The sequence below is a fragment of the Antechinus flavipes genome, chromosome 2 (assembly GCF_016432865.1).
Source record: "Antechinus flavipes isolate AdamAnt ecotype Samford, QLD, Australia chromosome 2, AdamAnt_v2, whole genome shotgun sequence".
Taxonomy (NCBI): domain Eukaryota; kingdom Metazoa; phylum Chordata; class Mammalia; order Dasyuromorphia; family Dasyuridae; genus Antechinus; species Antechinus flavipes.
The window spans coordinates 568,366,478-568,392,452 of NC_067399.1; the positions used below are offsets into that span (position 1 = coordinate 568,366,478).

A 25,975-nucleotide genomic window follows, 5' to 3' on the forward strand; every position below is an offset into this window, starting at 1 on the left:
AGGCTCTCCCGCCTAGCATGGCCCAGCCCTGCCCACCCCGTCTCTGTCACAATTGCCCCTACCCTATCGTCCTCCTCCCGTTCCTTGCCTTAAACAGTAGTCTCCTATTGGCCGAAGACGTCAAAGGAGGCCAGTTACCAAAGTATTCTCGGCCTGGGATCCAGCCTCCACTTGACGAGCGGCTGTTTGGACCAATGACCTAAAAACCCTAGTAGTGGGAGGCACCGATGCAATGAGAGCTCGGGGTTCGTAGAGTAGCGGGTGTGCGGTCCAATGGATGAACCATAGCCACGAGATTAGGGGTGTGGCGAAGCTGGTCGTTAGGGGGCGTGGCGTTAGTTGCCCGGGAGGGGCCGGTAGCGGCGGGAGCTGCACGGCACCGGCCGAAGGGTTCCGGCTGCATTTCCATGAGAGCAGCCGGCAAGAGCGGAAGAACTGGAACCGAATCGGGAGAAAATCACGTCGCCATCGCCAACCAGCGACAGGTAAGGGCCGTGATCTCAGTCTCTGGACCCCGGCAGGCGGGCCTTGTCTCCGGGTGTTTCTCCCATCCCCCTCCGGGTATTTCCCCATCCATCCATCTCTTTCCCCTCGACCCCCGGACAGCTGATCCCCTCACGTTCTCGGCCCTGTTTGCCTCTTCTCCTCGGCTTGTCCTGCGGACTCTCCTCCTCCAACCGCGCACTTAGTCCTTCCCTGGGCTTCTTCCGCCCTAGATCCTGGTGTCTTCCCCGAGAGCCTAGCTCGGGGAGCTTTTTCCTTTGGAGATGCTTCCTTAGTGGAGCTTCCTCCCGCACTGATACCCCAAATCTACAACCCCTGTGGGAAGCCTGTGGGCGCCGCCTGCCCCCATCTCAAGGCCTTGCCCCGAAGCCTAGCCCTTCCAGGCTTCCCTTTCTCTCCTCCATCCCGGGGGCCTTCCGGTGCTCACCCCCGGGGAAGCTCCATTGGAAATGGAACTGGTGCGAAGGGATGTTCTGATATTTAACTCTGTTAGTCCTTTGTCCCCTTCTCTTCTCTTTCTCTCCCTGCTCCCGAGCTCCTTGGCATCTATGCCCGCTCCCCCCACCCCTCCCATCCCCTTGGGGAGAGCCCCGGGGTATCAGCAAACCGTCCTCAATGAGGAACTGTAGAAGGGAAGCTGGAGGTGTTTACCCAGGAAAAAGAGACTTAGAAGAGATATGCGTGGTTGCTGTGTTAAATATTTGAATGCCTGTCTTGTGCAAAGAGGAAGAAGTATAGGTTCGTTTCATGTCGTGGCAAAGGTCAGCTAGGATCTAAAGGCTAAAATTACAGGGAGGCGCTTTAGGCTTACTGAAAGCGGAACTTTATTGCATTTTGAGCTGTCCAGCAGTGAAAAGGGAAATGCTTCATCAAAGAATTGAGCACCCCTATCACTGAAAGTATTCTAGCAGAGACTTGGGTGACTATGTGCCAGAAAAGCTGCAGAGGAAATTCTTGCACCGGGTTCTTTGGATTTTGGATTAGGTGACCTCTAAGATCCCTTTCTCGTCTTAAAATCCTACGAGTTGTCTATATGGCCTATAATATGTGTTATGTGCATTATATAAAATAAGTATTGAAATATAACTCGATGAATTGGAAGCCCTCTGCTGTGGGTGGTAGCAAACAATATGGATCCCTACCCTCAAAGAAAGGAGTTTACAAACTACTATGAAAGCTAATCATCTGAACCTTGCAGATATAGTTATCATTCTTCCCTTACATTGATTCCTCTGACCCTTTAACTTTGATAGTACTGCTAGTTTCTCTGTATCATCCTGGCAATTCTGCTATCCAGAATCAAAGGAAGTCTTTTAAGTATAAGCTCAAAAAAGATACATTGCAAAGCTGTTATGTTTGTCAGATTAAATATGATTCCCTCATGATGCTTTCTGAGCTCCTGCAGCATTTCATTATATCCAAATTAAAGAACTAAAAGTAAAGAAGAAACTGGCCCAGTTATGCTGCCACTTCGGTCCATTCTGAAAAGAACTTAAATGAAAGAAGCTTTATTTTATCTTCTGAAGGATAATCTTTCATGCCTTCTGGTTGAAATGACAATGATAAATCAGATGGCAGATGCAGTAGAGTTTGTTTCCTGCTGTTTTGCTTGCTTTAGGGTGTCCAACAGATAGGGAGAGTGAATCATAAGATTTCTTGTGGTCTCCTCCCCTCCTGCCTGTTTTACTGTGGGTTATCCTCTGAATTATGAATTTGAAACAATTCTTACCCTCCATGTATTAGGATAATCAGAATTTAGAGCTAGAAAGAACCTTGATGATCATTTAGTCCAAATCCCTCATTTTATAAATGATGATGAAATTGAGCCCCAGAAAGGTTTTCCCTTGTACCTCAAGTCAAACATTTTAGTTACTGAGAATCAGAGTAGAACTCAGAGTACTTTACTCATTTCATTAGTGCACAGCTATATAATTCTCTTTCTATTCTTGTTTCTACTTTTTCCTCCCATTGTGATGTTTGGATTACACAGTGTTATTTGTGTATAGTTTTGATTTTTTTTAACCACCTGGTTTTTTTTTTTTTGTTGTTGTTGTTTTTTATCCTCTCCTTTACTCAGGATTTTGCTAGTGTTTGCCCCATTCCTGGTCCATTAAAGGTTATCCTGATTTTTATGTTTAGAATCCTGTGTATTCCTCAGAGATAGGGGATAGAGACTGCACCTGTGATTGGCAAAAGGAACTTCTAGGCAAGAAGGAAACTCTTTCAAAGAAGGCTGGCATACTCTTCAACTTCTGGTTTTAGAGTCTAATCTAGAGCATGGAGAGGTCAAGCAGACTAGACAATTTTTATTTTGTTTTCTTTCCATGCCAACAAATTTTAGAATCAAATGCAAGTTTTCACAATATACTTAAAAAAAAAATCTTGATTTTCAGCTTGATGAGACAGTTAAAAAAAGACCACACAGGCATTGGTTTCAATGATACCCTATTTTCTTACCCACTAAACTTGATCAGGTTGTTGTAGGGTGTTATCTTTTTTTTGGCTCATTTACCAGCTAGATGATGCAATTTGAGTCTAAATCGATGAACATTTAAAGACAAAGTTTTCAAGAGACATTGATTGTACTAAATGATTTTTGGAAATCCAGATATATCTGTCAACTATATTCAAGCAAAGACTTAGTCATTTGAGTAGAGGTGGAATAAGTAATTCTATTTCTTACATTTTTTTAAAAGCTTTGCCTAATGATTGTTGGGAATCTTAAATGTTTCTTAATTTATCAGCTTCTTCCCTTTCTTCCCTTGTGCTTGAAATGACAATGACAAAACTAGATGGCAAGTGCAAAACAAGTTCTGATTTGGTCTATTGGGCTTTCCCTTCTGTTTTCATTAGCACTTTCATGGCTTTTCAAAATAGCTGCCAAAGATATAGTTCAATGAATTATCAGCCCGGCCCCTTCAAGCCATAAGACACTTGTCATCTTGATTTCATCCAAAACACCAAGCAGCTTTAGTTTTCCTGTAAATATATTTATCTGCTTTCAGGATATAACTAAAGACTTTCATTCCTGGCTGACTGACATATTATTTTTCTTCCTTTTCCTTAGATTTTCAGTTTTTTTTCTAGAGCAGTTCCAGAATTCAGCCATTTTGGAATTTCAGAAAATAAACAGTCTGCTTTTTGTAGGGTGTGATATGTTTGTGGGTGAGAGGAGGAGATCGTAAAGAAATGATCCAGGCCTTCATGGAACTTCTAGTCTAGTAGTACAGCTTTAAGACATATTAGAATACTTTTTGTTTCTTTTTTTTTTTTTTTCATTAAAAAAAGAAAAACGCTACTTCCTCTTTAGTATTTTTCCCCTAGTGTGATGATGAAATTAGTGAAAGGGCTTCTTACATGCTTTTTAGTTCTTATCTTCCAGGTGCACTCTCTTCTTGAGAAGTTTTGGTATAGCTCTGAGTCTTTTGGCTTTTTACTAATTCCATATTTCTCTTGTTTCATTCATGGTAGGGAGACAAATTCCATCTATTTCTCACTTTCTCTTTATCTTGTTCCATATAGTCTTTGGCTGACCATGGCAGAAAGGTGGTTTCTAACATCATAGAATTCCATATGGCAGGATTTCCTCCATGACATAACTACTGATACATGCTTATTTTCACTGAGATGTCACTTTAGTCAGCATTCTCTGTCACTTGGAAAAATGTATTGGCATAGGGTTTTCCTGTAGCAAGATCTCTATGACTTACTGAAACTTCAAACATTACTTAATTCATAGGTTAGGAAATTATATACAAGCTATTGTAAGCCATTCTTTCTCTTTTAGTATTAAAATAGCCTCTTTCAGGAAGATCGAACTGTTTATGGGTGTATGGTATAGTTTTGTGTTTTTTGCAGCTTCCTAATGTTCTTGGCCTACTGGGGGATCGTTATTTCAGTTTCCTAATTGATGGCCCAATAATACTTTCATCTTTAGGGTGCTTTCTTTTTTATTTTATCTAACTTTTATTTACTTCTTTTTTCAACTAACAGACAGATGTCTGTCCCTTTACCTCCTCTTGCCTCCCCACTCCTGCCATAAAATAAAAACAAAGTCCTTGTAACAAATATGAATAATCAACTAAACAAATTTCTGCATTAGGCATGACCAAAGGTTTATACCTCACCCTGCAACTTCAGACCATCACCTACCTCTCTTCCAAGAGGTGGGCATCATGGTTCTTCAGCAGTCCCTAGAATAGAAATATAGTAGGTCAGTATTTTGATCCAGATTTTTAAGCACTCCTAACAATTCATTCATTAACCATTTATTAAGATCTTAATATGTCAGGCCTTGTTAGGTAACAGGAAAACAAGAAGGAAAGAGGAAAAAAGAGGGAAAGAAGGGGAAAAAACATTATCCTTGTGCTCAAGAAGTTTATATTGTATTGATATTTGTAAAGTTAAGATTCAGATATTTAATATAACCTTAGATTTTCTTGTTCAGTTCCTCAGTAGTTAAGGAAAGAAAGTGTCTTGGCCAAGGTCGTATAACTAGGTAAATGACAGGCAATTGCCTCCTTCAGTCATCTGGACGCAGAGGCATTATGTTCTCGTATTTAAAACCTTCTTTTCAATAAAAATCATGAGTATGAAATTATCTGACTCATATCTTTGCTTGGGGTCTGGGACATCTTGCTGTAGTGACACAGCTGGGTGCACTATTTGTATAAATTAGCAGCTGGAAGAAGGTTCATTCTGTGTTCGCCTTCACTGGTAAAAGAGCTGATAAGTAAACAGCTTGTTAGGGAGTTGGAGCATTGACACTTTTGGTTTTTCCCTGATGTTTGTGTTTCTTGTATTTTCTTAAGTGGAGGCTCAGAATTAGTTATTTTAGTGTTGCTGTTGGAAATCAGTAAAATTAACTAGAAGATTTACTCCAAAGAGACCGAGTTATGTAGCTAATGGCTGCCTAGTTGGGGCTTTGAAACTTGACCTTTTCTGTTTTTAATGTTATTACAAATTAGTCATCGCATTTAAGTGGCATTTGTGAATTAAAGCATGTCATTCCCTGGTGGAAAATATTATTCTCTTTCTATAGAGTATAAATAAGACCTAAGCAGATCTAGATAATGCAACTTGTCAAGGTCATATCATGAATTAGTGAGGGTTATCTAGAAATCAGAGCTGAAATGGACCTTGAGTTAGTTACTTAAGAGTTGATTAGGTATGACTATACAGAAAAGATAACTTTATTTTTTTCTTAATCTCCAGAACAGACTCCCCAGCCACCTTTGGCACTTACAGCATTTGCAAACCTTACAGCACAATATAAATGTGAGTTATTATTGTTACTACTATTATTATTATCACAAATTTTTTTTCAAAAGATACATTTTTCCTGAAGTTTTCCCTTCAACTTCCCTTTCTAATTCTTTTAGCTAAAGTATTCTCAACCTCCTATTAATTTACCTTACCATTCTTATGGTAATTGAAAAGTTTACTTAAAAGTTGCTTTCTAGATCTTTCCTCTTTGATACGGGCAGTGCCATAAGGGCAAGGGTTATTTATGTCTTCTTTTGTCTCTCCACAGTTTTTAATTTGAGGCTATCAATAAATAGTAGTAAGACCTGAGGGAAGAATTTTTTAAAATTTTATCCTCTCTGCCACAATGTGAGCTGCTGTCTACTTGCCAGCCATTAGTGCAATAGGAAACAAGCTTGTTATACTATTCCTTTATATTTTTGGAGACTTTCAAGTATACATTCTTTACTTACTCTTCTTTACCTCTACCTTTAATACCTTTAATAATCATAATAGCCAGCCTTTATAGAATGCTTTAATATTTGCCAAGCACTTTCCACATATTCTTTCATATGATCATTGACTAAACGTCAGTCTCTTTAGCCTTTTTTTTTTGAACCCTATTTCCCAAAGCCTTTAATTCATTTTGGCTGTTTTCTGGAGCCTTCCTGAGTTCTCCAGATCATAGTTTAATTGCATGGTCTGAAATTAAATGCAGTATGCTAATAAATAATATATAATAATTAAGCATAAAAGAACTATATGTCTTACACCTGTTTACATATCTTAGTATCATATATGCCTTCTTTAAAGCTAGAGTACTAAGTTGATAATTTGTGGTCCACTCTGACCCCCTATACCTTGTCTTGCTAGGCTTCTCCAACACCAATTCTATCTTCATTGAGTGTTGCTGTGTTCTCCCATGGGTAAATTACTCTGTCACTTTCCCTGTCAGATTTCATCCTGATTATATTTGCCTATGTCTCCAATTAATAGACTAGGTTTAATTTGGCTTTTCAGGATGATAGATATTTGATCCCATCTAGAGCCTTTAATTTCTTGTCCATGTAATATAGCTGTTAGCCACATTACTCTATTATTACAGAATTTTATTAAAGTGTGAAATATGAAGCAGTCTAAAATAACATTACAAAATTTTCTCTTCCTTTTTTGTCTTTATAGAAAAAAAGGAAATGGGCTTAAAGAAAGTTTTTATACTGTAGTATAACTATATGATTTCTCTTTTTATACAGTGTTTCTCTGGCCATGCAAACAAGTATATTCATTGAAGGAAGAATTTAAAATTTTTCTTTCTTCATATATGCTTTAAAAGAAAAGTCTTGTGGTTTGCTTTTGTTTTTAATACCATAGTTATTTCCCAATACATCCCTTCCCTGTAAGAGCTTCCATAGAAACCTTCCTTGTAACCAAGAAAAACAGTAAAGCAAAACCAGTTGACACAATTACTTCAGCTAAGAGCACCCGCATTACTTCACCTTAGAGAGGTATGCTTTATTATCTTTACTCTAGAACCAATACTGGGCATTGTATTTAATCAGTCCATTTGCCTTTTACTATTGTTTTCATTTATGTTACTCAGATACCAATCTCCTGATTCTATTTTCTTGGTTCTGATTATTTCATACAAATTTGTCTGTGTCTCTCAAATTTTTTCTGGGTTAACATTTCCAATAAAGAACATGACACATTTTGCTTAGTCTTCTCATTTGATGGGCACTTAATTTGTTTCCTTTTTTCTTTTTTTTTCTTTCTTCTTCTTGTTTTTTTTTTTTCCTAACAGAAGTGTTGCTTTGAATATCTTAATAATATATGTGGGACTGAGTACATCTGGGTAGTACAGTAAGTAAATATATTGCCAGCCCCAAGTTCAAATATGGCCCATGATTTTGGGCAAGTCACTTAGCCCCACTTGCCTGGGCAAGTACACACACACATACACACACACACACACACACACACACACACACACGCAGGGGTGAGGGTGGAATGAGGGTTGTGGACCTTTCTTTTTATTTTTGACCTCCCCAGGAACATATCCAGTAGTGGGATGGCTGGATCAAAGGATATGAACAATTAATAATTCTTCTCACATAATTCCCAATCCTTTTCCCAAATGGTCAGATCCATTTACATCTCTTTCAGTTCTGCATTAGTTTAACCTGTCTTTCTACAAACTAATATTTTGGGTTTTTTATTATCTTTACTAGTTTGATGAAGTAAAAATCTCGAAAGTCATTTTAATTTGCATTTCTCATTATTTTGAAATCTTTTTCATGCAATCATTCTTCTGCCTGCAAGTCTTATTTTGAAAACCATCAATACTTGTTTGCCCTTCATTCTTGCTTATTTTTGAAGTATGACCTTGGGTAAGTGATTTAGAACAGTTAGTGATTTTCCGTTTTCCTAGGACTTCAATAAGGATAATTGCAGTCTTCTTTAATCACAGTTTAACAAAAAATTCTGTTACTCTATACTTAACATACAGAAAAATTAAGCATTTCTATTTTTAAATATTGTATGAGACATTGAGATCTGAAATTATTAGCAATGTGTTTACCAAAGATTCTTCTATCTCCTGAGATAAATGACTTTGTTGTAATATCTTAACCAGGAGTTAGAAGCAAAAGTTTGGATCTACAGCTATGAATTTGATAGCATTTGGACAATGTTCTCTGGCTGGTTTTTTGGATACATGTGCTTAATTAAGTTTATGAATTTCATTTCCAGACACAAAAGTATTAGGTGATAGAGCAGATAGACTGTTGCTCTTTATTTGGATTGTTTTTCCTTTTTCATAGGTATATGATATGATTCACATATGCCATCATAGCTTGAATATGAGGCTTTACAGAACCTTAAGAGTTACAAAAGATATTAGAGTTCATCTAGTCCAACCTTCTACCCAAAGCAGAAACACTCCAACGTCTCTGACATTTCTGTATGAAATCAACTGAATTTATATTAATGAAGAGAAGATTTTCAAAAGGAAACTTTTTCTTTGAAATGTATGATATATGTTTGGGGGAATAGAATTGCCTTCCTCATTGTGTTTTATTTTGGCTAACTGTAAAATTTATATTCTCTTAATTCATTGAATAACTGATAGTGCCCGGAAGCAGCCCAAAGGATGCTGGGTTTATCCATTTGCCACAAAAAGAATAATTTGGAGCTGACTCTAGATGATAGTTGTTTCTGAGCTGCTCCCTTTGCTGATTGTTGATGTAATTGAGCACATTTCCTTGTGAATTGCTGGATTTCTATTGGTTTTCAGCAGTGATTTGATTTTGATATTAATCCTACCAAAAAACTGAGGTAAATAAAATGTAACTAGATATTTGTGGTGATTTGGACTTCCTATATCTTGTGACTGATTTTTATATCTCAGAAGCCTAACAGTCCTGGTGTTGCATTTCTAATATAAACTCAATATAAATGGAATCATTATTTCTAGTATCTCACATCTCATTTTAGTTTGATGATTATGTGCTAGATACCCTTTGCTTCTAAGAGAGGAAAAACCAACTACAGTTCCATTCTCCATTTCGTTCATGTAAATCTAGTGCTCACTATTGTCAATGACATTGAAAAACACACCCTTTTAAAATGGTTGCTGTTGGAAAGTGCCAGATCATTCCCAAGAATATTTTCCTTATTAAAAAAGCTTCCTAAAACACATTTCCTATCTTGTCATCATTATTATCAACTAATTCATTATTTAGTGCATGCCATATGTTAGGTATTTTATACTACATTCAATAGATTTGATAGACCATTCCATCAAAGCACTTAATTCTCTCATATTCTATTTTTTTTATTATTAAACCTTTTTATTTACAAGATATATGCATGGGTAATTTTTCAGCATTGACCCTTGCAAAACCTTCTGTTCCAACTTTCCCTCTCCTTCCCCCCATCCCCTCCCTAGATAGCAGGTAGACCAATACATGTTAAATATGTTAAAGTATGTTAAACACAATATATGTATACATATCCGTACAGTTATTTTGCTGCACAAGAAAAATTGACTTAGAAATAAGGTAAAAATAACCTGAGAAGGAAATCAAAAATGCAAGTAGACAAAAACAGAAGGAGTGGAAATACTATATTGTGGTTCGTACTCATTTCCCATAGTCCTTTCACTGGGCGTAGCTGGTTCTCTTCAATATTAAACAAATGGAACTGATTTGGTTCATCTCATTGTTGAAAAGAGCCACGTCCATCAGAACTGATAATTATATAGTATTGTTGTTGAAGTATATAATGATCTCCTGGTCCTGCTCATTTCATTCAGTATCAATTCATGTAAGTCTTTCCAAGCCTTTCTGTATTCATCCTGCTGGTCATTTCTTACAGAACAATAATATTCCATAACATTCATATACCACAACTTATTTAGTCATTCTGCAATTGATGGGCATACATTCAGTTTCCAGTTTCTAGCCACTACAAACAGGGCTGCTACAAACATTTTGGCACATACAGGTCCCTTTCCCTTCTTTATGATCTCTTTGGGATATGAGCCCAGTAGTAATACTGCTGGATCAAAGGCTATGCACAGTTTGACAACTTTTTGAGCATAATTCCAAATTGCTCTCCAGAATGGTTGGATGCATTCACAATTCCCCCAACAATGTATCAATGTCCCAGTTTTCTCACATTCCCTCCAACATTCAGCATTATCTTTTCCTGTCATTCTAGCCAATCTGAGAGGTGTGTAGTGGTATCTCAAGAGCTGTCTTAATTTGCATTTCTCTGATTAATAATGATTTGGAGCATTTTTTCATATGGCTAAAAATAATTTCCATTTCTCCACCCAAAAATTGTGTGTTCATATATTTTGACCATTTATCAATTAGAGAATGGCTTGATTTTTTTTTATAAATTAGAGTCAATTCTCTATATATTTTGGAAATAAGAACCTTTTACTATAAAGATGTTTTCCCAGTTTATTGCTTCCCTTCTAATCTTGTCTGCATTAGTTTTGTTTGTACAAAAACTTTTAAATTTGATATAATCAAAATTTTCTATTTTGTGATCAATAATGAACTCTATTTTTTCTCTGCTCACAAATTCCTTCCTCCTCCACAGTCTGAGAGGTAAACTATCCTATGTTCTTCTAATTTATTTATAATCTCATTCTTTATGTCTAGATCATGAACCCATTTTGACCTTATCTTGGTGTACAGTGTTAAGTGTGGATCAATGCCTAGTTTCTGCTATACTAATTTCCAATTTTCTCAGCAGTTTTTGTCAAATAGAGAATTCTTATCCCAAAAGCTGGGGTCTTTGGGTTTGTCAAACACTAGATTATTATAGTTATTGACTATGTTGTCCTGTGAACTTAACCTATTCCACTGATCAGCTAGTCTATTTCTTAGCCAGTACCAAATGGTTTTGGTAACCTCTGTTTTATAATATAGTTTTTCTCTCATATTTTATTAGACTTCGTCAGTGTAGGCCTTTCTTCCAGTAATGCAGATTGTGCCATCTTCTAGGACTTATTAGAAGGTTCATGCTACTTTAATTCAAAACTTCATTATTCTATTACCAGACTGATGGTGGACCTCTCCAAGTTCAGCTGACCTAATCTATCACTGAGCCCATACTCAAAGCAATTCCTACTAAGTCCTATAAGAGTTTGAAATCAATTAAAATATAACCTTCTATAACTCACCTCTGTACCACATTGAAAATTCTGGTGGAGACAAAAAGTTCATCAAAGGAATATGTGATCTAATTTAACTAATGTTTTTATTTAAGCATCTAATGTGCAAGGCACTATGCTTAGTATAAAGGGTACAAAGATAAGATGTAGCGCCAGTCCTTAACAAATTTACAACTAAAATATTTATACAAGTAATCGCAATACAATGTGTTTTGCTATACTAAATAAATCGTTAGTACATGTTTGTTGAGTTAAGTAGAAAGGGTGAACTCAATTACTGTGGGGAACTTGCAGGATAGATGTCTAACTTAGAAGGAATAAGGATAATTTCATGTAAGTGTCAGTACAGGAATTGGACCCTGAAAGGAAGAAAAGTGTTTCAGAGTTTGAGATTTGTGGGTGAGCACTTAGTAGATGTTTAATAAATGTTTATTAATTACTGGTATAAGGATGAAAAATGCAAAATGATTTTTAAAATGACTTTGAACTGATATTTTGTTTTTGAACTAACCCCCTATTCACCTTTTTCATATCTCCCAGAAAGTCATTTTAATGAGCCAGAAAATTTTGCCCTAGGCTAATTGCTCTGGTCTGTTAACCCAAACTGATTATGAAAATACTAAAGTATTTAGGGAAGCATTTTCCTTTTTTCTTGAATCTTAGAAGAATCAACTGGTGACCAAATTCTTGTTTAATTTCTTAATTAACCCCAAACTAACATATTACAGACCAAGGGCGTTTGTTAAAATATATATTCTTTAGGGTAAACAAGAGATGCCATTGATCATTTTATTAACATATATTGTGTTCTTTTAAAACTGACATGGTTGGATCATTTTTGGCATTATCTCTGTGATACTACTCATGACTCACTGTGACATTATACATGCTCTGATTGATTCATTCCTAAATTAAGTATGCTCTGTGTTTTTATAAAGTGGTTTTAAAGATTAATAAATTATTTGGTTTTTCTTACATTAAGATAATTCTACTTTTGAGATTATAAATCTGTATATGAGGAAAGAGGACTAAATGATCTTCAAGGTCCCTTTCAGCTTTTAATATTCTATTTATGAAATAAACAAAAGGGAAATTATTTGTACAGATGTTCATAGAAATGCTGCTTTTGAAAGCAAAAGAGAGGGTAGAATATTCCTAATGTTCTACAATAAGGGAGCACCTTAACAATTTATGGTATGTTAACATTATAATAATAGTAGTAGTGGTAGAAGGAGTTACTGGCATTTACATAGTGATAAAATCTATAAAGGTCTTTATAGATATCAAATGTATCCTTATAATAATCCTGAGAGCTAGGTGATATTATTACCTCCCTTTCACAGATGAGGAAATTGGGGCAGAAGTTGTGACTTGTCCAGGTCATACAACTAGGAAGTTTCTGAGGAGGCCATATTTGAAATCAGGTCCTTCTTACTCCAGGCTCAGCATGCTATCCATTTAATGAGCCACCTAACTATGATGTTAAGTGAAATGTGAAGAATCCAGCTATTGTTCATATTGACAGCTAAGTAAAATGTTCTGTCTATATCTATATATGTATGTGGGTGTGTATGGAGTTGACATGAAGTTCTTTAGTAGTTTAATGCTAAATAGACTTTGCTATACAAGTTGTTTATAATAAATTTTTGTTCAATGCTTTATCAAACTAGTAATCAGTGAATTTCACCATCCCTTACTATTGAGGATTTGCTTATAATGTTACTTTCTATTGTTTTTTTCTAAAATGTACCTGTAGGTAATTGCTACATTTTTCAAATTAACAATAAATACAAATTGTATTATCATTTAAGAAGGCTTGAGTTTGATGTTAAAAGGCCTGGGATTAAATTCCGATTCCAAAATTTACTAGTTATATGATCATCGACAAGTCATTTAGTTAATCTATAAAATGGAGATGATAATATTTGTGCTAATATCTCACATGCTTATTGTCAGGAAAGCACTTTGAGACCCTTAAAGCATTCTATAAATGTATCATTCATCAGTGATAGTTTTAAAAAGAGAAGGGAGAGGAAGCTTAGGTAAGTATTCAGAGATATCCATTGGTGTCAAGATCACAGTGTTTTGGTGGTGGTGGTGTTTCATTTTGATGCCTATTAAATTGCACATAGCTGAGGGTAGGATATGTTCTTTAAATATGTGAGTCAGGACTTCCGGCCAAGATGGCGGAGAGGAGGCACACAGCTGCATAAGCTCCACATTTTCTCTCAGAATCCATTTCATTACAAGCCTCTGAATTAATGATTGACTGAAAAAAACCCACAAATAGTTACCAAGAGAAGACATCCTTGAAATTCGCCAGGAAAGGTCTGTTTTTACTCGAGGGCAGGGACGATTTTAGATCGGGCACAGGCTGAGGGTAGGCAGTGGCAGCGAGAGCGCAGGAGGCAGCTCACAGCCCAGCAGACCGGAGGGTGGTGGGGTGTGATCTCCGCCGGCTCTGCGGGGAGAGCTTTGATACAGAATTGGATACTTTGCCCTGGCAGCAAGTCAGTAGCCCAGCAGAGAAGCTAAAAACCGTGGGTGAAGAATACAACCCCAAACAGCTGGAGTCTCTCAGAACCTGGCCACCCCTCCCCCACAGTGTCTCAGCACGCTCTCAGAGTCTCAGAGCGCAGGCGCAGCACAGTCCTCCTAGTGCCTCAGTGCTGCCCCCCGTACCCCCACAGTCTGTAGAGGAAGCTTGATAATACCACCCAGCCCCTCCCCCCAAAAAAAGCAGATTCCATTTGGGGGGGGTTTTTCTTTTTTTCTTTGCTAGTTTGTCTCTGATTCTTCTCTGACAAAATGAGCAAAAAATTGAAAAGGACCTTAACTATTGACAGCTTCTATAAGGATAGAGAGCAGACTCTAAACCCTGAGGAGATTAAAAACAGACTGTCTTCAGGTGACCCCCCAAAGGAGGAGATCATCTGTTTCTCAGCACAGATGAATCTCACAGAAGAAATTAAAAAGGCTCTCACAAGGGAGCTAGAAGAAAAATGGGAAAAGGAGAGGGAGGCTTGGCAGGAGAGTCTGGAGAAGTCATCCCACTCATTTAAAGACAGAGTGGATAAAGAAATCAAATCCTTGAAAAATAGGATTAGTGAACTGGAAACAGAAAATAGCTCTCTAAAAAATAAAATTGGCAAAATGGAAAAAAATTCCATAGAACAAAAGAACTCAATTGGACAATTAGAAAAAGATATTAAAAAAGTGAGTGAAGAAAATATTTCATTGGAAATCAGAATCGAACAAATGGAATTGAATGACTTGAGGAGACAACAATAATCAGTCAAGCAAAACCAAAAAAATCAAACAATGGAAAAAAATGTGAAAAACCTTCTTGGGAAAACAACAGACCTGAAAAATAGATCCAGGAGAGACAATCTGAGAATCATCGGACTCCCAGAAAAGTATGATGAAAAAAAGAGCCTGGACGCTATTTTCCAGGAAATTATCAAAGAGAACTGCCCAGAAATTATAGAAACAGAGGGTAAAATAGACATTGAAAGAATTCATCAATCACCTACTGAAAGGGATCCTAAAGTCAAAACACTAAGGAATATAGTTGCCAAATGCCAGAACCCTCAGACAAAGGAAAAAATACTGCAAGCGGCTAGAAAAACCCAATTCAAATATAGAGGAGCCACAATAAGGATTACCCAGGATCTAACAGCATCCACATTAAAAGATCAAAGGGCCTGGAATATGGTATTCTGAAAGGCTAAGGAACTCTGTATGTGACCAAAAATAACTTATCCAGCCAGAATGAGCATCTTTTTCCAGGGAAGAAGATAGTCATTCCACGAAATAAGCGAATTTTACCTATTTTTGATGAAAAAACCAGAACTTAACAAAAAGTTTGATCTACAAATATAGAATTCAAGAGAAACCTAAAAAGGTAAAAAGAAATCTTGGGAATTATATTTTTTGCTATAAAGATGTATAAAGAATATATGTATACCTTGTTCTAGAAACTAGAGGTGGAAAGGACATAGTATCAGAAAAAGGGTAAAGTGGGGGTACTACATCTCAGGAAGAGGCAAAGGAAATCTATTATATCTGAGAGAAAGAATTGAGGGGGATGAATATAGTGAGTATCTTACTGCCATCAGAATTGGCTTTAAGAAAAAAATTTTAGACATATTCAATTTATGGTGAAACTTCTCCCAGCTCATTGAAAAGTGAGAAGGGAAAAGTGAAAAGGGAAGGAATAAGCTAAGCGGAAGGGAATACGGAAACTGGGAGGGAAAGGGGTAAGATAGGGGAAGGAACTCTAAGGTGGGAGGAAGAATATTAAAAAGGGAGGGCTGTGAGAAGCAAGTGGTGCTCACAAGTTAATACTGGTAAGGGGGAAAGAAGGGAGAAAAGCATAAACGGGTTAACAAGATGGCAAGTAATACAGAATTGGTAATTTTAACCATAAATGTGAATGGGGTAAACTCCCCCATAAAGAGGAAGCGGTTAGCAAAATGGATTAAAAGCCAGAATCCTATAATATGTTGTTTACAAGAAACACAACCTGAAGCAGGGAGATACATGCAGAGTAAAGGTAAAAGGTTGAAGCAAAATCTACTATGCTTCAGGTGAAGTCAAAAAAGCAGGGGTAGCCATCCTGATCTCAGATCAAGCTAAAGCAAAAATTAATCTAATTAAAAGAGATAAGGAAGGGCACTATATCTTGCTAAAGGGGAGCATAGTTAATGAAGCAATATCAGTATTAAACATATATGCACCAAGTGGTGTAGCATCTAAATTCTTAAAAGAGAAATTAAGAGAGCTGCAAGAAGAAATAGACAGCAAAACTATAATAGTGGGGGATCTCAACCTTGCACTATCAGAATTAGATAAATCAAACCATAAAATAAATAAGAAAGAAGTCAAAGAGATAAATAGAATACTAGAAAAGTTAGATATGATAGGTCTCTGGAGAAAACGAAATGGAGACAGAAAGGAGTACATTTTCTTTTCAGCAGTTCATGGAACCTATACAAAAATCGAGCATATATTAGGACATAAAAACCTCCAACTCAAATGCAGTAAGGCAGAAATAGTAAATGCATCCTTTTCAAACCACAATGTTACCCCAAAGAGATACTAAAAAAGGGAAGGGGACCTGTATGTGCCAAAATGTTTGTAGCAGCCCTGTTTGTAGTGGCTAGAAACTGGAAAATGAATGGATGCCCATCAATTGGAGAATGTCTGGGTAAATTGTGGTATATGAATGTTATGGAATATTATTGCTCTGTAAGGAATGACCAGCAGGATGAATACAGAGAGGCTTGGAGAGACCTACATGGACTGATGCTAAGTGAGATGAGCAGAACCAGGAGATCATTATACACTTCGACAACGATATTGTATGAGGATGTATTCTGATGGAAGTGGATTTCTCTGACAAAGAGACTTAACTGAGTTTCATTGGAGAAATGATGGACAGAAACAGCTACACCCAAAGAAGGAATACTGGGAAATGAATGTGAACTATTTGCATTTTTGATTTTCTTCCCGAGTTATTTTTACCTTCTGAATCCAATTCTCCCTGTGCAGCGGGAGAACTGTTCGGTTCTGCAAATATGTATTGTATCTAGGATATACTGCAACATATTTAACATATATAGGACTGCTTGCCATCTTGGGCGGGGGGAGGAGGGAGGGAGGGGAAAAAATGAAACATAAGTGATTGCAAGGGATAATGTCGTGTAAAAATTATCTTGGCATGGATTCTGTCAATACAAAGTTATTATTAAATAAAATAAAATAAAAAAAAAAAACCACAATGCAATGAAAATTACATTCAACAAAAAGCCAGGGGAAAGTAAACCAAAAAATAATTGGAAACTAAATAATCTCATACTAAAGAATAATTGGGTGAAACAACAAATCATAGACATAATTAATAACTTCACCCAAGAAAATAACAATAATGAGACATCATACTAAAATGTATGGGATGCAGCCAAAATGGTAATAAGGGGAAATTTCATATATCTAGAGGCCTACTTGCATAAAATAGAGAAAGACAAGGTCAACGAATTGGGCTTGCAACTAAAAATGCTAGAAAAGGAACAAATTAAAACCCCCCAGTCAAACACTAAACTTGAAATTCTAAAAATAAAAGAGATCAATAAAATTGAAAGTAAAAAAACTATTGAATTAATTAATAAAACTAAGAGTTGGTTCTATGAAAAAACCAACAAAATAAACAAACCTTTAGTAAATCTGATTTAAAAAAGGAAAGAGGAAAATCAAATTGTTAGTCTTAAAAATGAAAAGGGAGAACTCACTACTAACGAAGAGGAAATTAGAGTAATAATTAGGAGTTACTTTGCCCAACTTTATGCAAATAAATTCAACAACTTAAATACCTTCAAAATATATACCTTCAAGATATACCTTCAAAGGAAGAATACCTTCAAAAATATAGCTTGCCCAAACGAACAGAGGAAGAAGTAAATATCCTAAACAGTCCCATCTCAGAAAAAGAAATAGAACAAGCTATTAACCAACTCCCTAAGAAAAAATCCCTAGGACCAGATGGATTTACATGTGAATTCTACCAAACATTTAAAGAACAATTAACTCGAATGCTATATAAACTATTTGAAAAAATAGGGATTGAAGGAGTCCTACCAAACTCCTTTTACGACACAGACATGGTACTGATGCCTAAACCAGGTAGGTTGAAAACAGAGAAAGAAAATTATAGACCAATCTCCCTAATGAATATTGATGCTAAAATTTTAAATAAAATATTAGCAAAAAGATTACATAAAATCATTCCCAGGTATGACCAAGTAGGATTTATACCAGGAATGCAGGGTTGGTTCAATATTAGGAATAACTATTAGCATAATCGACTATATCAATAACCAAACTAACAAAAACCATATGATCATCTCAATAGACGCAGAAAAAGCATTTGATAAAATCCAACATCCATTCCTAATAAAAACATTTAAGAGCATAGGAATAAATGGACTTTTCCTTAAAATAGTCAGGAGCATATATTTAAAACTAAGTATCATATGCAATGGGGAAAAACTGGAACCTTTCCCAGTAAGATCTGGAGTTAAACAAGGTTGCCCACTATCACCATTATTATTCAGTATTGTATTAGGAACGCTAGCCTCGGCAATAAGAGTCAGAAAGAGATTAAAAGAATTAGAGTAGGCAGTGAGGAAGACAAACTATCACTCTTTGCAGATGATATGATAGTATACTTAGAGAACCCCAGAGATTCTACTAAAAAGCTATTAGAAATAATTCATAACTTTAGCAAAGTAGCAGGATACAAAATAAATCCCCATAAATCCTCAACATTGTTATACATCACCAACAAAATCCAGTAGCAAGAGATACAAAGAGAAATTCCATTCAAAATAACTGTTGACAGCATAAAATATTTGGGAATCTATCGATCAAAGGAAAGTCAGGAATTATATGAGCAAAATTACAAAAAACTTTCCACACAAATAAAGTCAGACTTAAATAATTGGAAAAATATTAAGTGCTCTTGGATAGGCCAAGCGAATATAATAAAGATGACAATACTCCATAACTAATCTATTTATTTAATGCTATACCAATCAGACTTCCAAGAAAATATTTTAATGATCTAGAAAAAATAACACAATCATATGGAACAATAAAAGATCGAGAATTTCAAGGGAATTAATGAAAAAAAAAATCAAATGAAGGTGGCCTAGCTGTACCTGATCTAAAACTATATTATAAAGCAGCAATCACCAAAACTATTTGGTATTGGCTAAGAAATAGGTTAATTGATCAATGGAATAGGTTACGTTCACAAAACAGAATAGTCAACTATAGCAATCTAGTGTTTGACAAACCCAAAGATCCTAACTTTAGGGATAAAAATTCATTATTTGATAAAAACTGCTGGGATAACTGGAAATTAGTATGGCAGAAATTAGGCATGGACCCACACTTAACACCATATACCAAGATAAGATCAAAATAGGTCCATGATTTAGGCATAAAGAACAAGATTATAAATAAATTAGAGGAACATAGGATAGTTTATCTCTCAGACTTGTGGAGGAGAAAGAAATTTGTGACCAAAGATGAACTAGAGACCATTACTGATCACAAAATAGAAAATTTTGATTATATCAAATTAAAAAGCCTTTGTACAAACAAAATAATGCAAACAAGATTAGAAGGGAAGCAACAAACTGGGAAAACATCTTCATAGTTAAAGGTTCTGATAAAGGCCTCATTTCCAAAATATATGGAGAACTGACTCAAATTTATAAGAAATCAAGCCATTCTCCAATTGATAAATGGTCAAAGGATATGAACAGACAATTTTCAGATGATGAAACTGAAACTATTACCACTCATATGAAAGAGTGTTCCAAATCACTATTGATCAGAGAAATGCAAATTAAGACAACTCTGAGATACCACTACACACCTGTCAGATTGGCTAAGATGACAGGAAAAAATAATGATGAATGTTGGAGGGAATGCTGGAAAACTGGGACACTGATGCATTGTTGGTGGAATTGTGAACGAATCCAACCATTCTGGAGAGCAATATGGAACTATGCCCAAAAAGTTATCAAACTGTGCATACCCTTTGATTCAGCAGTGTTTCTACTGGGCTTATATCCCAAAGAAATACTAAAGAAGGAAAAGGGACCTGTATGTGCCAAAATGTTTGTGGCAGCCCTGTTTGTAGTGGCTAGAAACTGGAAAATGAATGGATGCCCATCAATTGGAGAATGGTTGGGTAAATTGTGGTATATAAATGTTATGGAATATTATTTTTCTGTAAGAAATGACCAGCAGGATGAATACAGAGAGGCTTGGAGAGACTTACATGAACTGATGCTAAGTGAAATGAGCAGAACCAAGAGATCACTTTACACTTCGACAACAATATTGTATGAGGATCTATTCTGATGGAAGTGGATTTCTTTGACAAAGACTCAGTTTCAATTGATAAATGATGGACAGAAGCAGCTACACCCAAAGAAAGAACACTGGGAAATGAATGTAAACTATTTGCATTTTTGCTTTTCTTCCCGGGTTATTTTTACCTTCTGAATCCAATTCTCCCTGTGCAACAAGAGAACTGTTCGGTTCTGCATACATATATTGGATCTAGGATATACTGCAACATATTTAACATATATAGGACTGCTTGCTATCTATGGGATGGGGTGGAGGGAGGAAAGGGAAAAATCAGAACAGAAGTGAGTTTAAGGGATAATGTTGTAAAAAATTACCCTGGCATGGGTTCTGTCAATAAAAAGTTATTATAAAATTAAAAAAAAGAAAAAAAATATTTGAGTCAACGGGTATTTATTAAGCACCTAGAAGGTTTATACCTCTGTACTTTTTTAAAAAAATGTTTTATTGATATTTTTTCTTTTTACACCACCTTCATTTCCAAATACATCCATCTTTTTTCTTTCCTTAGAGAGAATTCTTTTATAGCAAAGTATAAAAAAGAAAAAGAAAAAATCAATTTAGCAATTTAACTGACATGTCAATTGAATGAGAATATATGCAGTTTTCCACACCCATAGTCTCCTCACTGCTACAAAAAAAAGGGAGAATGCATTTTTTCCTCTCTTCTAAAACTCCCTTATGTAAAAAAAAAAAAAAAATGAATTCATCTTATTAGCATATGAAAAACTTACCTACTGTAAAAAGCACTGTTAAAGCTAGAAAATACATAGAGCAATAGAGGACAGAATCCTTGCTGTCAAGGAGTTTGCCATTTAACTTTATTCTGGTCTTCTTTTACTCAACATAATCTTTGACCTATTATACCAGTCAAGTCATGTGATTGTTGTATTTATTAAGTTAGCTCTATTTTAACTTGAAAAGGCTCTTTTCTCTCAATCAATTAGGAGAGCTAAAGAAAATAAGTGTTGACTTGCAGCTGAAAGGGAAGATGTGCTTTGGATATAAGCTACGAGTACCAGTCATGATACAGCAGGAAAAAATCAGAAGAGCAATAAAAGAATGGACATCCCTAATGTAGAATGCTGAAGGCCACAGTTAAAAAAAATAAAATCATCATCTCTTGGCCAGCCTTCTCCAAGCTTAGTTGAACTGAGTTTCAAACAACAGGCCATTTCCTTGTCACCTAGTTTGTGCTTGAAGATTTTTTAGTATAGAGGTCTACTCTAGTAGACCACCTAGTACCATAGTCTTCAAGAACCCAGAGAAGAACTAAGAGTTACTACCATATAACTGTAAGAAATAATTCATAATAGACCCATTCTACTCCAAGTTTAACCTAATGATAAGGAATTTTTAAGTAGTTTGAATTTTGATTTCTTAGAATCATTCTCTTTTCTTAATTTCAACAAGTATTTACTGAGTAGCTAATAGGTGGCTATTAATATAATTTAAATTTTAAGTGGGTATTGCTATAGAAATGAGACATACTATATTACTATGTAGGTCTGATCAAAAAGGCACTGACCCACATTTCTATCAGAATATATATAAAGGTACAGATTTTGAATTACTTTTAAAGTGATCTTGAAAACTATGTATGTCACTATACAGCATGCACTCCATAAAGGAGAGTAACAAGCTAAGAAAGGAGAGAATTTAAGAATTTTAGGACATTGAAGAGGATATACAGCTGATAGGGAAAGAAATTTTCTTTAAAATGAATTAAATCTACAAATCTCATGTTTTTACCATCATATTCTTCTACTTAGATGTCATCATTAGGTGTAATGTAATGTTGCATTACAACTGTGTAATGTAAAATTGGCAGATGATACTGCATGTCTCTGCTGTCATAGGTGAGGTCTACGTGGCCAAATGAATGCTTTCCAGTTTTTCGGCCTTTTGTCAACGTCACATATAAGGCACTCTTATGAGATTAAACTGACATGGTAAAGGTAGTACTTAGATAAAATATACCTTATCCTATTCCCAAGTCAACTACAGAAATTCAAATTGTAAGTGATAGCCTGAGATCTTGATAGAATGTTTCTATTTTGCCCTGCTACTCAGCTTGAACTTTTCTTTTTCATCAGGTCAGTTTTTTCCCCATGTCCTGAGTTTAGCATGCTCATTCCATCTGCATGACTTGGTTCAGCTGTTTTCCTTTCTGAAATCCTATCCCTTTTCCTTTATCTGGACACCTCTTCCCCCATCTAAATCTTACTAATCCATCAAGGATAAACTCAAGCCTTACCTCCATGACTCTCACTTGAATTTCTACAGTTAGTATATTCTTGGACTATAAACATTTAATAATTCTTTGCTCTTAAGTTATTTTCTAATTGTATTTTCACTGTGTCTGGTCTCCTTTATCAAATTATAAATTCCTGAGGAAGTTCTTGGTGTTGCACTTTTTTTGTATCTTCATGTTGCCCCAAATCCTCTCTTCCCTTCTACCTGACAAAACACAAAAACAACAGAAATTTAATAGAGTCTGATATAGAGTAGTAAGCAGTCAACATATTTCTATTGTTTGTTTGTAAAGTGGTAGTACAAATGTGAGCAATAGAATAACTTCTAGATTATAAGTGTCTTGAGTATAGTGATCATGTTTTATTTAATTTTATTATATACCCTCCTAACTCAATGCTTTGTCCATAAGGCACTTAATAATAATGTTTAATGAATTAATAACTTCTTAGCTAGATGTTTGTCATTGTCCAAATAGGCACAAGTCAAAACAAAACAATTAATTAGAATTTTTTTTTTTAAATCGTAGTCAAGGCTGCAAAGATTATTGGGAACCATAAACATTTTATCCTCATCTTATTCTTTGAGAAGCCTTTCAGCTTCCTCTTTATACTCATTTTACTAAGTATGAGAGTAGAAAAATGGTGGTTGTGCCTCACGAAAGCAAGGCAGAATTGAAAAGTGATAGTTGAGGGGCAGCTAGATGGGACAGTAGATAAAACTCCAACCCTAAAGTCAGGAGGATTTGAGTTCAGATCTGGCCTCAGACACTTAACACTTCCAACTATGTGATCCTGGACAAGTCACTTAATCCCAATTGCCTCAGGAGGGAAAAAATGGGATAGTTGAGGGAAGGAAAAACATACAAGGAAGAAAGGAGTAATGCTAATCAACAACAATATTAATCATCGTGTCAATATTATTATTGAGTTGTAAGGTTTTCAGTTATGCAAATGATTCTTGTTCTGGTACTTTGGGCATTTGTTTGTTATACAGTTTGGCCCTTTAGCTTAAAGAGATTGCACATCCCTGTGCTTATAAATGAAATATGGATGTGTGCTTTTTTGTGGGTGATATTCAGTTATATCTGATTCTTCTTGATCCCTTGGACCATACAGTTCACAAAGCTTTCTACTGAGGTAATTTGCTATTTCCTTCTTCAGTGGATTAAATGACTTATTCAGTGTCACACAGCTAGACTCTGTCTGAAGTCCAATTTGAGTTCAGGTCTTCGGGACTGGAGACCCAAAGTTCCATCTCCTGATCAACTTCAGGCCTACTTTCCTTTAGGTAATAGGTAATGCTAAAGTTGGATAAATTGAAACGTGTTCTACATTTTATCAGAAATGCATTGTCTTAATTCCTGACAGATTGATCTTCCAAATGCAATGATTTCTAAGACTTTGGCTATGAGCTCTGCTTTGGTCCCTCCTAAATCCTGAATTCCTGTTTTGCAACCTCCCTGTCCCTTTGGTCATTAAATGGTCTGTAAATGAATACCACACAAATTCAGTAAAAGAAGACTCGTCCTATAATACAAATAATCACTCCCTGATGTATTTGTTCTATGTTGCACCACACCTGTCTCTCAGCTGCTTTATTATCTAGCACTGCCTCTTTTATAGAGCACCTGTGGCATGTTGTTCAGAAGTAAGAGCTGCTTTTTGCTCAGAGAGTACACAGTTTAGACACAGAGCATGAACAGAAGTGTGCCCATGGGAGAAATGGGGAGCAGCAGGTTGGAGTTACTTTGCGTTTTAATGAAGGCCTAGAAAACTTACCGAGACAAGTGAATGCTCCATAGGAGGGAATGTATGACAAAATAATAAAAAAAAAAAAACTTTGTATTAGAATTATGAGGAAAATGAAAAAACTATGATTTTATATGTGTAGAGATTTTTGTTTTGTTTTTCCTCTTTGGTTTGGAAGAGCTATTTCTTTGGCAGTAATCCCCAAACAAAATGGATTGTATTGCTTTTGCTTTACAGTTGTAGATGTTCTTAAATAGGTGTTCTGCACCAACCCTATCCTGTGGTATGTGTGAAAGTGATGTATTGAAGCACTTTTTATAGGATTGACACATTTATGAGGAATTTGACAAGAGGTCACCTTCAGGATCTTTTTTTTTCACATCCCACAGAACCAGAGTATCTCAAAGGTGAAAGGAATCTTAAGGTTATTTAGTCCAATGTGAACTTATTTCCTCTATGAATGAACAAATCAAAAACATTAAGTGTTTACTATATGCCAGGCACTGTATTAAGCAATGGGGATACAAATAGAAAAGAGAATTAGACAGTTCCTGCCATCAAGTAACTTAGATTCTAATGGAGGGACATTTAAAGGGAAGAGTAACTAAAGGGTGTTTTAATCTGGAAAGTCAAGAGAACTGATGAATGGAATCATAATACACTCAATTGTCATGCCTTTTTGATGTGATATACTGAGTAAGTACCCACAACCCGGGGGAGAAAAAAACCCACGTGAATCACTATATCTATCAACTATCAGCAACCAACTATCAATTTGCTGATCAACAAAAATAGTGTCTCAGCTGCTACCAATTCCATATCAGATTTTTACTGCATGTGGCTATTTGGGAGGAGATAAATTAATCTATAGTATATTCAAGTCTATTTAGCAATAAATAATGAAGTAATAAGATTCTATCACTTCTATTGCTTTTATTTTCCTTTTGTAGACATCTGTCTGTTGGAAAACTTAAATCATAAATACAAGTATATTCTTAAGCTTTCTAGATTACTTCTTAATTCTTTTCTCTGGCTTTCTTTCCATTCATTGTCCAAGCTATTGATTTCTAACTCCTCAAATAAAATGTCTCTGTAAGAATTTAAATAGTTGGTTATGAATGCTGAGGGACTAAATTCCTTAGTGTTATAGAATACAAGTTCCCTTAAGGCAAATTTTTGTTTTTGTATTTACAGTGCCTGGCATTTTAAACGTGGCACGTAATAGGAACTTGATAAATACTTGTTCATTAATCTGGAGATCATGGATTTACAGAGGGATCTTAGATTTAGAGGTGGTGGAATCCTATACCTTCAGTTTACAAATGAAGAAACTGAGTGTCAAGATCACATAGACTTTGTCACTAAGTGACAAAGACAGGAATTGAACCCTGTTCAAAAAGACAGTGTTCTTTATCCATTATTATTTGCTGGCAATGGGTTAAGCCAAACTCTTTTGAATGATTATTTTGTGTGTGTGTAGCTTTGTTTTATGCTTTTCTCGAAATAATCATCAGAATTTTTAGTTAACTCTTGTCATATTTTTAAATTGATGTGCTCAGGAAACACCTTGCTGTAGAGGGCCTTTAAGACAGTA

At 35.7% G+C, this 25,975-nt stretch overlaps 1 protein-coding gene across 2 annotated transcripts in view; it reads left to right on the plus strand.

Moving 5' to 3' along the window:
* Positions 1 to 219: 219 nt before the first annotated feature.
* ABHD2 (abhydrolase domain containing 2, acylglycerol lipase) overlaps positions 220 to 25,975 on the plus strand; it is a 125,855-nt gene continuing 100,099 nt past the window's right edge. Inside the window, exons 1-2 of one of the 2 annotated variants that reach the window (XM_051981081.1) lie at positions 220 to 485; positions 5,719 to 5,781. The gene's annotated coding sequence lies outside the window, so the exon portion shown is untranslated. The remainder of the gene's footprint in view (positions 486 to 5,718; positions 5,782 to 25,975) is intronic. The other variant, XM_051981080.1, reaches the window with a different exon arrangement.